We start from the raw sequence: 14316 nt of genomic DNA, 5'->3' as shown, positions 1-14316 counted from the left end.
GTTCAGGCCTATTTCAGTCAAAACTTGACCTTTTCAAACTGTTTTGAGTGAAAACTTGACATTCAGGCCTCTTTCACTGAAAACTTGTCCTTTCCTCTCTGTTTTGAATGAAAGCTTCACTTTCGGCCCTCGTTCAGTCTCAAACTGCATATTTGACCTGTTTTGAGTCAAACCGTGAGTTTGGAGCTGTTTTGAGTGAAAACTTGACATTCAGGCCTCTTTCACTGAAAACTTGTCCTTTCCTCCTGTTTTTGAATGAAAGCTTCACTTTCGGCCCCTCGTTCAGTCTCAAACTGCATATTTGACCTGTTTTGAGTCAAACCGTGAGTTTGGAGCTGTTTTGAGTGAAAACTTGACATTCAGGCCTCTTTCACTGAAAACTTGTCCTTTCCTCCTGTTTTGAATGAAAGCTTCACTTTCGGCCCCTCGTTCAGTCTCAAACTGCATATTTGACCTGTTTTGAGTCAAACCGTGAGTTTGGAGCGGATTTGAATGAAAAGTTCACGTTCAGGCCTAATTCAGTCAAAACTTGACCTTTTCAACTGTTTTGAGTGAAAACTTGACATTCAGGCCTCTTTCACTGAAAACTTGTCCTTTCCTCCTGTTTTTGAATGAAAGCTTCACTTTCGGCCCCTCGTTCAGTCTCAAACTGCATATTTGACCTGTTTGAGTCAAACCGTGAGTTTGGAGCGGATTTGAATGAAAAGTTCACGTTCAGGCCTAATTCAGTCAAAACTTGACCTTTTTCAACTGTTTTGAGTGAAAACTTGACATTCAGGCCCTCTTTCACTGAAAACTTGTCCTTTCCTCCTGTTTTGAATGAAAGCTTCACTTTCGGCCCTCGTTCAGTCTCAAACTGCATATTTGACCTGTTTTGAGTCAAACCGTGAGTTTGGAGCTGTTTTGAGTGAAAACTTGACATTCAGGCCTCTTTCACTGAAAACTTGTCCTTTCACTCCTGTTTTGAATGAAAGCTTCACTTTCGGCCCTCCGTTCAGTCTCAAACTGCATATTTGACCCTGTTTTTGAGTCAAACCGTGAGTTTGGAGCGGATTTGAATGAAAAGTTCACGTTCAGGCCTAATTCAGTCAAAACTTGACCTTTTCAACTGTTTTGAGTGAAAACTTGACATTCAGGCCTCTTTCACTGAAAACTTGTCCTTTCCTCCTGTTTTGAATGAAAGCTTCACTTTCGGCCCTCGTTCAGTATCAAACTGCATATTTGACCTGTTTTGAGTCAAACCGTGAGTTTGGAGCGGATTTGAATGAGAAAGTTCACGTTCAGGCCTAATTCAGTCAAAACTTGACCTTTTCAACTGTTTTGAGTGAAAACTTGACATTCAGGCCCTCTTTCACTGAAAACTTGTCCTTTCCTCCTGTTTTGAATGAAAGCTTCACTTTCGGCCCTCGTTCAGTCTCAAACTGCATATTTGACCTGTTTTGAGTCAAACCGTGAGTTTGGAGAGCGGATTTGAATGAAAAGTTCACGTTCAGGCCTAATTCAGTCAAAACTTGACCTTTTCAACTGTTTTGAGTGAAAACTTGACATTCAGGCCTCTTTCACTGAAAACTTGTCCTTTCCTCCTGTTTTGAATGAAAGCTTCACTTTCGGCCCTCGTTCAGTCTCAAACTGCATATTTGACCTGTTTTGAGTCAAACCGTGAGTTTGGAGCGGATTTGAATGAAAAGTTCACGTTCAGGCCTAATTCAGTCAAAACTTGACCTTTTCAACTGTTTTGAGTGAAAACTTGACATTCAGGCCTCTTTCACTGAAAACTTGTCCTTTCCTCCTGTTTTGAATGAAAGCTTCACTTTCGGCCCTCGTTCAGTCTCAAACTGCATATTTGACCCTGTTTTGAGTCAAACCGTGAGTTTGGAGCTGTTTTGAGTGAAAACTTGACATTCAGGCCCTCTTTCACTGAAAACTTGTCCTTTCCTCCTGTTTTGAATGAAAGCTTCACTTTCGGCCCTCGTTCAGTCTCAAACTGCATATTTGACCTGTTTTGAGTCAAACCGTGAGTTTGGAGCGGATTTGAATGAAAAGTTCACGTTTCAGGCCTAATTCAGTCAAAAACTTGACCTTTTCAACTGTTTTTGAGTGAAAACTTGACATTCAGGCCTCTTTCACTGAAAACTTGTCCTTTCCTCCTGTTTTGAATGAAAGCTTCACTTTCGGCCCTCGTTCAGTCTCAAACTGCATATTTGACCTGTTTTGAGTCAAACCGTGAGTTTGGAGCGGATTTGAATGAAAAGTTCACGTTCAGGCCTAATTCAGTCAAAACTTGACCTTTTCAACTGTTTTGAGTGAAAACTTGACATTCAGGCCTCTTTCACTGAAAACTTGTCCTTTCCTCCTGTTTTGAATGAAAGCTTCACTTTCGGCCCTCGTTCAGTCTCAAACTGCATATTTGACCTGTTTTGAGTCAAACCGTGAGTTTGGAGCTGTTTTGAGTGAAAACTTGACATTCAGGCCTCTTTCACTGAAAACTTGTCCTTTTCCTCCTGTTTTGAATGAGAAGCTTCACTTTCGGCCCTCGTTCAGTCTCAAACTGCATATTTGACCTGTTTTGAGTCCAAACCGTGAGTTTGGAGCGGATTTGAATGAAAGTTCACGTTCAGGCCTAATTCAGTCAAAACTTGACCTTTTCAACTGTTTTGAGTGAAAACTTGACATTCAGGCCTCTTTCACTGAAAACTTGTCCTTTCCTCCTGTTTTGAATGAAAGCTTCACTTTCGGCCCTCGTTCAGTCCTCAAACTGCATATTTGACCTGTTTTGAGTCAAACCGTGAGTTTGGAGCTGTTTTGAGTGAAAACTTGACATTCAGGCCTCTTTCACTGAAAACTTGTCCTTTCCTCCTGTTTTGAATGAAAGCTTTCACTTTCGGCCCTCGTTCAGTCTCAAACTGCATATTTGACCTGTTTTGAGTCAAACCGTGAGTTTGGAGCGGATTTGAATGAAAAGTTCACGTTCAGGCCTAATTCAGTCAAAACTTGACCTTTTTCAACTGTTTTGAGTGAAAACTTGACATTCAGGCCTCTTTCACTGAAAACTTGTCCTTTCCTCCTGTTTTGAATGAAAGCTTCACTTTCGGCCCTCGTTCAGTCTCAAACTGCATATTTGACCTGTTTTTGAGTCAAACCGTGAGTTTGGAGCTGTTTTGAGTGAAAACTTGACATTCAGGCCTCTTTCACTGAAACTTGTCCTTTCCTCCTGTTTTGAATGAAAGCTTCACTTTCGGCCCTCGTTCAGTCTCAAACTGCATATTTGACCTGTTTTGAGTCAAACCGTGAGTTTGGAGCGGATTTGAATGAAAAGTTCACGTTCCAGGCCTAATTCAGTCAAAACTTGACCTTTTCAACTGTTTTGAGTGAAAACTTGACATTCAGGCCTCTTTCACTGAAAACTTGTCCTTTCCTCCTGTTTTGAATGAAAGCTTCACTTTCGGCCCTCATTCAGTCTCAAACTGCATATTTGACCTGTTTTGAGTCAAACCGTGAGTTTGGAGCGGATTTTGAATGAAAAGTTCACGTTCAGGCCTAATTCAGTCAAAACTTGACCTTTTCAACTGTTTTGAGTGAAAACTTGACATTCAGGCCTCTTTCACTGAAAACTTGTCCTTTCCTCCTGTTTTGAATGAAAGCTTCACTTTCGGCCCCTCGTTCAGTCTCAAACTGCATATTTGACCTGTTTTTGAGTCAAACCGTGAGTTTGGAGCTGTTTTGAGTGAAAACTTGACATTCAGGCCTCTTTCACTGAAAACTTGTCCTTTCCTCCTGTTTTGAATGAAAGCTTCACATTCGGCCCTCGTTCAGTCTCAAACTGCATATTGACCTGTTTTGAGTCAAACCGTGAGTTTGGAGCGGATTTGAATGAAAAGTTCACGTTCAGGCCTAATTCAGTCAAAACTTGACCTTTTCAACTGTTTTGAGTGAAAACTTGATCATTCAGGCCTCTTTCACTGAAAACTTGTCCTTTCCTCCTGTTTTGAATGAAAGCTTCACTTTCGGCCCTCGTTCAGTCTCAAACTGCATATTTGACCTGTTTTGAGTCAAACCGTGAGTTTGGAGCTGTTTTGAGTGAAAACTTGACATTCAGGCCTCTTTCACTGAAAACTTGTCCTTTCCTCCTGTTTTGAATGAAAGCTTCACTTTCGGCCCTCGTTCAGTATCAAACTGCATATTTGACCTGTTTTGAGTCAAACCGTGAGTTTGGAGCGGATTGAATGAAAAGTTCACGTTTCAGGCCTAATTCAGTCAAAACTTGACCTTTTCAACTGTTTTGAGTGAAAACTTGACATTCAGGCCTCTTTCACTGAAAAACTTGTCCTTTCCTCCTGTTTTGAATGAAAGCTTCACTTTCGGCCCTCGTTCAGTCTCAAACTGCATATTTGACCTGTTTTGAGTCAAACGTGAGTTTGGAGCGGATTTGAATGAATAGTTCACGTTCAGGCCTAATTCAGTCAAAACTTGACCTTTTCAACTGTTTTGAGTGAAAACTTGACATTCAGGCCTCTTTCACTGAAAAACTTGTCCTTTCCTCCTGTTTTGAATGAAAGCTTCACTTTCGCCCTCGTTCAGTCTCAAACTGCATATTTGACCTGTTTTGAGTCAAACCGTGAGAGTTTGGAGCTGTTTTGAGTGAAAACTTGACATTCAGGCCTCTTTCACTGAAAACTTGTCCTTTCCTCCTGTTTTGAATGAAAGCTTCACTTTCGGCCCTCGTTCAGTCTCAAACTGCATATTTGACCTGTTTTGAGTCAAACCGTGAGTTTGGAGCTGTTTTGAGTGAAAACTTGACATTCAGGCCTCTTTCACTGAAAACTTGTCCTTTTCCTCCGTGTTTTGAATGAAAGCTTCACTTTCGGCCTCGTTCAGTATCAAACTGCATATTTGACCTGTTTGAGTCAAACCGTGAGTTTGGAGCGGATTTGAATGAAAAGTTCACGTTCAGGCCTAATTCAGTCAAAACTTGACCTTTTCAACTGTTTTTGAGTGAAAACTTGACATTCAGGCCTCTTTCACTGAAAACTTGTCCTTTCCTCCTGTTTTGAATGAAAGCTTCACTTTCGGCCCTCGTTCAGTCTCAAACTGCATATTTGACCTGTTTTGAGTCAAACCGTGAGTTTGGAGCTGTTTTTGAGTGAAAACTTGACATTCAGGCCTCTTTCACTGAAAACTTGTCCTTTCCTCCTGTTTTGAATGAAAGCTTCACTTTCGGCCCTCGTTCAGTCTCAAACTGCATATTTGACCTGTTTTGAGTCAAACCGTGAGTTTGGAGCGGATTTGAATGAAAAGTTCACGTTCAGGCCTAATTCAGTCAAAACTTGACCTTTTCAACTGTTTTGAGTGAAAACTTGACATTCAGGCCTCTTTCACTGAAAACTTGTCCTTTCCTCCTGTTTTGAATGAAAGCTTCACTTTCGGCCCTCGTTCAGTATCAAACTGCATATTTGACCTGTTTTGAGTCAAACCGTGAGTTTGGGAGCGGATTTGAATGAAAAGTTCACGTTCAGGCCTAATTCAGTCAAAACTTGACCTTTTTCAACTGTTTTGAGTGAAAACTTGACATTCAGGCCTCTTTCACTGAAAACTTGTCCTTTCCTCCTGTTTTGAATGAAAGCTTCACTTTCGGCCTCGTTCAGTCTCAAACTGCATATTTGACCTGTTTTGAGTCAAACCGTGAGTTTGGAGCGGATTTGAATGAAAAGTTCACGTTCAGGCCTAATTCAGTCAAAACTTGACCTTTTCAACTGTTTTGAGTGAAAACTTGACATTCAGGGCCTCTTTCACTGAAAACTTGTCCTTTCCTCCTGTTTTGAATGAAAGCTTCACTTTCGGCCCTCGTTCAGTATCAAACTGCATATTTGACCTGTTTTGAGTCAAACCGTGAGTTTGGAGCGGATTTGAATGAAAAGTTCACGTTCAGGCCTAATTCAGTCAAAACTTGACCTTTTCAACTGTTTTGAGTGAAAACTTGACATTCAGGCCTCTTTCACTGAAAACTTGTCCTTTCCTCCTGTTTTGAATGAAAGCTTCACTTTCGGCCCTCGTTCAGTCTCAAACTGCATATTTGACCTGTTTTGAGTCAAACCGTGAGTTTGGAAGCGGATTTGAATGAAAAGTTCACGTTCAGGCCTAATTCAGTCAAAACTTGACCTTTTCAACTGTTTTGAGTGAAAACTTGACATTCAGGCCTCTTTCACTGAAAACTTGTCCTTTCCTCCTGTTTTGAATGAAAGCTTCACTTTCGGCCCTCTGTTCAGTCTCAAACTGCATATTTGACCTGTTTTGAGTCAAACCGTGAGTTTGGAGCTGTTTTGAGTGAAAACTTGACATTCAGGCCTCTTTCACTGAAAACTTGTCCTTTCCTCCTGTTTGAATGAAAGCTTCACTTTCGGCCCTCGTTCAGTCTCAAACTGCATATTTGACCTGTTTTGAGTCAAACCGTGAGTTTGGAGCTGTTTTGAGTGAAAACTTGACATTCAGGCCTCTTTCACTGAAAACTTGTCCTTTCCTCCTGTTTTGAATGAAAGCTTCACTTTCGGCCCTCGTTCAGTATCAACTGCATATTTGACCTGTTTTGAGTCAAACCGTGAGTTTGGAGCGGATTTGAATGAAAAGTTCACGTTCAGGCCTAATTCAGTCAAAACTTGACCTTTTCAACTGTTTTGAGTGAAAACTTGACATTCAGGCCTCTTTCACTGAAAACTTGTCCTTTCCTCCTGTTTTGAATGAAAGCTTCACTTTCGGCCCTCGTTCAGTCTCAAACTGCATATTTGACCTGTTTTGAGTCAAACCGTGAGTTTGGAGCTGTTTTGAGTGAAAACTTGACATTCAGGCCTGCTTTCACTGAAAACTTGTCCTTTCCTCCTGTTTTGAATGAAAGCTTCACTTTCGCCCTCGTTCAGTCTCAAACTGCATATTTGACCTGTTTTGAGTCAAACCGTGAGTTTGGAGCGGATTTGAATGAAAAGTTCACGTTCAGGCCTAATTCAGTCAAAACTTGACCTTTTCAACTGTTTTGAGTGAAAACTTGACATTCAGGCCTCTTTCACTGAAAAACTTGTCCTTTCCTCCTGTTTTGATGAAAGCTTCACTTTCGGCCCTCGTTCAGTATCAAACTGCATATTTGACCTGTTTTGAGTCAAACCGTGAGTTTGGAGCGGATTTGAATGAAAAGTTCACGTTCAGGCCTAATTCAGTCAAAACTTGACCTTTTCAACTGTTTTGAGTGAAAACTTGACATTCAGGCCTCTTTCACTGAAAACTTGTCCTTTCCTCCTGTTTTGAATGAAAGCTTCACTTTCGGCCTCTCGTTCAGTCTCAAACTGCATATTTGACCTGTTTTGAGTCAAACCGTGAGTTTGGAGCGGATTTGAATGAAAAGTTCACGTTCAGGCCTAATTCAGTCAAAACTTGACCTTTTCAACTGTTTTTGAGTGAAAACTTGACATTCAGGCCTCTTTCACTGAAAACTTGTCCTTTCCTCCTGTTTTGAATGAAAGCTTCACTTTCGGCCCTCGTTCAGTCTCAAACTGCATATTTGACCTGTTTTGAGTCAAACCGTGAGTTTGGAGCGGATTTGAATGAAAAGTTCACGTTCAGGCCTAATTCAGTCAAAACTTGACCTTTTCAACTGTTTTGAGTGAAAACTTGACATTCAGGCCTCTTTCACTGAAAACTTGTCCTTTCCTCCTGTTTTGAATGAAAGCTTCACTTTCGGCCCTCGTTCAGTCTCAAACTGCATATTTGACCTGTTTTGAGTCAAACCGTGAGTTTTGGAAGCTGTTTTGAGTGAAAACTTGACATTCAGGCCTCTTTCACTGAAAACTTGTCCTTTCCTCCTGTTTTGAATGAAAGCTTCACTTTCGGCCCTCGTTCAGTCTCAAACTGCATATTTGACCTGTTTTGAGTCAAACCGTGAGTTTGGAGCGGATTTGAATGAAAAGTTCACGTTCAGGCCTAATTCAGTCAAAACTTGACCTTTTCAACTGTTTTGAGTGAAAACTTGACATTCAGGCCTCTTTCACTGAAAACTTGTCCTTTCCTCCTGTTTTGAATGAAAGCTTCACTTTCGGCCCTCGTTCAGTCTCAAACTGCATATTTGACCTGTTTTGAGTCAAACCGTGAGTTTTGGAGCGGATTTGAATGAAAAGTTCACGTTCAGGCCTAATTCAGTCAAAACTTGACCTTTTCAACTGTTTTGAGTGAAAACTTGACATTCAGGCCTCTTTTCACTGAAAACTTGTCCTTTCCTCCTGTTTTGAATGAAAGCTTCACTTTCGGCCCTCGTTCAGTCTCAAACTGCATATTTGACCTGTTTTGAGTCAAACCGTGAGTTTGGAGCTGTTTTGAGTGAAAACTTGACATTCAGGCCTCTTTCACTGAAAACTTGTCCTTTCCTCCTGTTTTGAATGAAAGCTTCACTTTCGGCCCTCGTTCAGTCTCAAACTGCATATTTGACCTGTTTTGAGTCAAACCGTGAGTTTGGAGCGGATTTGAATGAAAAGTTCACGTTCAGGCCTAATTCAGTCAAAAACTTGACCTTTTCAACTGTTTTGAGTGAAAACTTGACATTCAGGCCTCTTTCACTGAAAACTTGTCCTTTCCTCCTGTTTTGAAATGAAAGCTTCACTTTCGGCCCTCGTTCAGTCTCAAACTGCATATTTGACCTGTTTTGAGTCAAACCGTGAGTTTGGAGCTGTTTTGAGTGAAAACTTGACATTCAGGCCTCTTTCACTGAAAACTTGTCCTTTCCTCCTGTTTTGAATGAAAGCTTCACTTTCGGCCCTCGTTCAGTCTCAAACTGCATATTTGACCTGTTTTGAGTCAAACCGTGAGTTTGGAGCGGATTTTGAATGAAAAGTTCACGTTCAGGCCTAATTCAGTCAAAACTTGACCTTTTCAACTGTTTTGAGTGAAAACTTGACATTCAGGCCTCTTCACTGAAACTTGTCCTTTCCTCCTGTTTTGAATGAAAGCTTCACTTTCGGCCCTCGTTCAGTCTCAAACTGCATATTTGACCTGTTTTGAGTCAAACCGTGAGTTTGGAGCTGTTTTGAGTGAAAACTTGACATTCAGGCCTCTTTCACTGAAAACTTGTCCTTTCCTCCTGTTTTTGAATGAAAGCTTCACATTCGGCCCTCGTTCAGTCTCAAACTGCATATTTGACCTGTTTTGAGTCAAACCGTGAGTTTGGAGCGGATTTGAATGAAAAGTTCACGTTCAGGCCTAATTCAGTCAAAAACTTGACCTTTTCAACTGTTTTGAGTGAAAACTTGGACATTCAGGCCTCTTTCACTGAAAACTTGTCCTTTCCTCCTGTTTTGAATGAAAGCTTCACTTTCGGCCCTCGTTCAGTCTCAAACTGCATATTTGACCTGTTTTGAGTCAAACCGTGAGTTTGGAGCTGTTTTGAGTGAAAACTTGACATTCAGGCCTCTTTCACTGAAAACTTGTCCTTTCCTCCTGTTTTGAATGAAAGCTTCACTTTCGGCCCTCGTTCAGTCTCAAACTGCATATTTGACCTGTTTTGAGTCAAACCGTGAGTTTGGAGCGGATTTGAATGAAAAGTTCACGTTCAGGCCTAATTCAGTCAAAACTTGACCTTTTCAACTGTTTTGAGTGAAAACTTGACATTCAGGCCTCTTTCACTGAAAACTTGTCCTTTCCTCCTGTTTTGAATGAAAGCTTCACTTTCGGCCCTCGTTCAGTCTCAAACTGCATATTTGACCTGTTTTGAGTCAAACCGTGAGTTTGGAGCTGTTTTGAGTGAAAACTTGACATTCAGGCCTCTTTCACTGAAAACTTGTCCTTTCCTCCTGTTTTGAATGAAAGCTTCACTTTCGGCCCTCGTTCAGTCTCAAACTGCATATTTGACCTGTTTTGAGTCAAACCGTGAGTTTGGAGCTGTTTTGAGTGAAAACTTGACATTCAGGCCTCTTTCACTGAAAACTTGTCCTTTCCTCCTGTTTTGAATGAAAGCTTCACTTTCGGCCCTCGTTCAGTCTCAAACTGCATATTTGACCTGTTTTGAGTCAAACCGTGAGTTTGGAGCTGTTTTGAGTGAAAACTTGACATTCAGGCCTCTTTCACTGAAAACTTGTCCTTTCCTCCTGTTTTGAATGAAAGCTTCACATTCGGCCCTCGTTCAGTCTCAAACTGCATATTTGACCTGTTTTGAGTCAAACCGTGAGTTTGGAGCGGATTTGAATGAAAAGTTCACGTTCAGGCCTAATTCAGTCAAAACTTGACCTTTTCAACTGTTTTGAGTGAAAACTTGACATTCAGGCCTCTTTCACTGAAAACTTGTCCTTTCCTCCTGTTTTGAATGAAAGCTTCACTTTCGGCCCTCGTTCAGTCTCAAACTGCATATTTGACCTGTTTTGAGTCAAACCGTGAGTTTGGAGCTGTTTTGAGTGAAAACTTGACATTCAGGCCTCTTTCACTGAAAACTTGTCCTTTCCTCCTGTTTTGAATGAAAGCTTCACTTTCGGCCCTCGTTCAGTCTCAAACTGCATATTTGACCTGTTTTGAGTCAAACCGTGAGTTTGGAGCGGAATTTGAATGAAAAGTTCACGTTCAGGCCTAATTCAGTCAAAACTTGACCTTTTCAACTGTTTTGAGTGAAAACTTGACATTCAGGCCTCTTTCACTGAAAACTTGTCCTTTCCTCCTGTTTTGAATGAAAGCTTCACTTTCGGCCCTCGTTCAGTCTCAAACTGCATATTTGACCTGTTTTGAGTCAAACCGTGAGTTTGGAGCTGTTTTGAGTGAAAACTTGACATTCAGGCCTCTTTCACTGAAAACTTGTCCTTTCCTCCTGTTTTGAATGAAAGCTTCACTTTCGGCCCTCGTTCAGTCTCAAACTGCATATTTGACCTGTTTTGAGTCAAACCGTGAGTTTGGAGCTGTTTTGAGGTGAAAAACTTGACATTCAGGCCTCTTTCACTGAAAACTTGTCCTTTCCTCCTGTTTTGAATGAAAGCTTCACTTTCGGCCCTCGTTCAGTCTCAAACTGCATATTTGACCTGTTTTGAGTCAAACCGTGAGTTTGGAGCGGATTTGAATGAAAAGTTCACGTTCAGGCCTAATTCAGTCAAAACTTGACCTTTTCAACTGTTTTGAGTGAAAACTTGACATTCAGGCCTCTTTCACTGAAAACTTGTCCTTTCCTCCTGTTTTGAATGAAAGCTTCACATTCGGCCCTCGTTCAGTCCTCAAACTGCATATTTGACCTGTTTTGAGTCAAACCGTGAGTTTGGAGCGGATTTGAATGAAAAGTTCACGTTCAGGCCTAATTCAGTCAAAACTTGACCTTTTCAACTGTTTTGAGTGAAAACTTGACATTCAGGCCTCTTTCACTGAAAACTTGTCCTTTCCTCCTGTTTTGAATGAAAAGCTTCACTTTCGGCCCTCGTTCAGTCTCAAACTGCATATTTGACCTGTTTTGAGGTCAAACCGTGAGTTTGGAGCTGTTTTGAGTGAAAACTTGACATTCAGGCCTCTTTCACTGAAAACTTGTCCTTTCCTCCTGTTTTGAATGAAAGCTTCACTTTCGGGCCCTCGTTCAGTCTCAAACTGCATATTTGACCTGTTTTGAGTCAAACCGTGAGTTTGGAGCGGATTTGAATGAAAAGTTCACGTTCAGGCCTAATTCAGTCAAAACTTGACCTTTTCAACTGTTTTGAGTGAAAACTTGACATTCAGGCCTCTTTCACTGAAAACTTGTCCCTTTCCTCCTGTTTTGAATGAAAGCTTCACTTTCGGCCCTCGTTCAGTCTCAAACTGCATATTTGACCTGTTTTGAGTCAAACCGTGAGTTTGGAGCTGTTTTGAGTGAAAACTTGACATTCAGGCCTCTTTCACTGAAAAACTTGTCCTTTCCTCCTGTTTTGAATGAAAGCTTCACTTTCGGCCCTCGTTCAGTCTCAAACTGCATATTTGACCTGTTTTGAGTCAAACCGTGAGTTTGGAGCGGATTTGAATGAAAAGTTCACGTTCAGGCCTAATTCAGTCAAAACTTGACCTTTTCAACTGTTTTGAGTGAAAACTTGACATTCAGGCCTCTTTCACTGAAAACTTGTCCTTTCCTCCTGTTTTGAATGAAAGCTTCACTTTCGGCCCTCGTTCAGTCTCAAACTGCATATTTGACCTGTTTTGAGTCAAACCGTGAGTTTGGAGCTGTTTTGAGTGAAAACTTGACATTCAGGCCTCTTTCACTGAAAACTTGTCCTTTCCTCCTATTTTGAATGAAAGCTTCACTTTCGGCCCTCGTTCAGTCTCAAACTGCATATTTGACCTGTTTTGAGTCAAACCGTGAGTTGGAGCGGATTTGAATTGAAAAGTTCACGTTCAGGCCTATTTCAGTCAAAACTTGTCCTTTCCTCCTGTTTTGAATGAAAGCTTCACTTTCGGCCCTCGTTCAGTCTCAAACTGCATATTTGACCTGTTTTGAGTCAAACCGTGAGTTTGGAGCGGATTTGAATGAAAAGTTCACATTCAGGCCTAATTCAGTCAAAACTTGACCTTTTCAACTGTTTTGAGTGAAAACTTGACATTCAGGCCTCTTTCACTGAAAACTTGTCCTTTCCTCCTGTTTTGAATGAAAGCTTCACTTTCGGCCCTCGTTCAGTATCAAACTGCATATTTGACCTGTTTTGAGTCAAACCCGTGAGTTTGGAGCGGATTTGAATGAAAAGTTCACGTTCAGGCCTAATTCAGTCAAAACTTGACCTTTTCAACTGTTTTGAGGTGAAAACTTGACATTCAGGCCTCTTTCACTGAAAACTTGTCCTTTCCTCCTGTTTTGAATGAAAGCTTCACTTTCGGCCCTCGTTCAGTCTCAAACTGCATATTTGACCTGTTTTGAGTCAAACCGTGAGTTTGGAGCGGATTTGAATGAAAAGTTCACGTTCAGGCCTAATTCAGTCAAAACTTGTCCTTTCCTCCTGTTTTGAATGAAAGCTTCACTTTCGGCCCTCGTTCAGTCTCAAACTGCATATTTGACCTGTTTTGAGTCAAACCGTGAGTTTGGAGCGGATTTGAATGAAAAGTTCACGTTCAGGCCTAATTCAGCCAAAACTTGACCTTTTCAACTGTTTTGAGTGAAAACTTGACATTCAGGCCTCTTTCACTGAAAACTTGTCCTTTCCTCCTGTTTTGAATGAAAGCTTCACTTTCGGCCCTCGTTCAGTCTCAAACTGCATATTTGACCTGTTTTGAGTCAAACCGTGAGTTTGGAGCTGTTTTGAGTGAAAACTTGACATTCAGGCCTCTTTCACTGAAAACTTGTCCTTTCCTCCTGTTTTGAATGAAAGCTTCACTTTCGGCCCTCGTTCAGTCTCAAACTGCATATTTGACCTGTTTTGAGTCAAACCGTGAGTTTGGAGCGGATTTGAATGAAAAGTTCACGTTCAGGCCTAATTCAGTCAAAACTTGACCTTTTCAACTGTTTTGAGTGAAAACTTGACATTCAGGCCTCTTTCACTGAAAACTTGTCCTTTCCTCCTGTTTTGAATGAAAGCTTCACTTTCGGCCCTCGTTCAGTCTCAAACTGCATATTTGACCTGTTTTGAGTCAAACCGTGAGATTGGAGCGGATTTGAATGAAAAGTTCACGTTCAGGCCTAATTCAGTTAAAACTTGTCCTTTCCTCCTGTTTTGAATGAAAGCTTCACTTTCGGCCCTCGTTCAGTCTCAAACTGCATATTTGACCTGTTTTGAGTCAAACCGTGAGTTTGGAGCGGATTTGAATGAAAAGTTCACGTTCAGGCCTAATTCAGTCAAAACTTGACCTTTTCAACTGTTTTGAGTGAAAACTTGACATTCAGGCCTCTTTCACTGAAAACTTGTCCTTTCCTCCTGTTTTGAATGAAAGCTTCACTTTCGGCCCTCGTTCAGTATCAAACTGCATATTTGACCTGTTTTGAGTCAAACCGTGAGTTTGGAGCGGATTTGAATGAAAAGTTCACGTTCAGGCCTAATTCAGTCAAAACTTGACCTTTTCAACTGTTTTGAGTGAAAACTTGACATTCAGGCCTCTTTCACTGAAAACTTGTCCTTTCCTCCTGTTTTGAATGAAAGCTTCACTTTCGGCCCTCGTTCAGTATCAAACTGCATATTTGACCTGTTTTGAGTCAAACCGTGAGTTTGGAGCGGATTTGAATGAAAAGTTCACGTTCAGGCCTAATTCAGTCAAAACTTGTCCTTTCCTCCTGTTTTGAATGAAAGCTTCACTTTCGGCCCTCGTTCAGTCTCAAACTGCATATTTGACCTGTTTTGAGTCAAACCGTGAGTTTGGAGCGGATTTGAATGA

This window comes from Enoplosus armatus, chromosome 20 (assembly GCF_043641665.1).
Source record: "Enoplosus armatus isolate fEnoArm2 chromosome 20, fEnoArm2.hap1, whole genome shotgun sequence".
NCBI lineage: Eukaryota > Metazoa > Chordata > Actinopteri > Centrarchiformes > Enoplosidae > Enoplosus > Enoplosus armatus.
Note: the sequence above shows the minus strand (reverse complement) of the source record.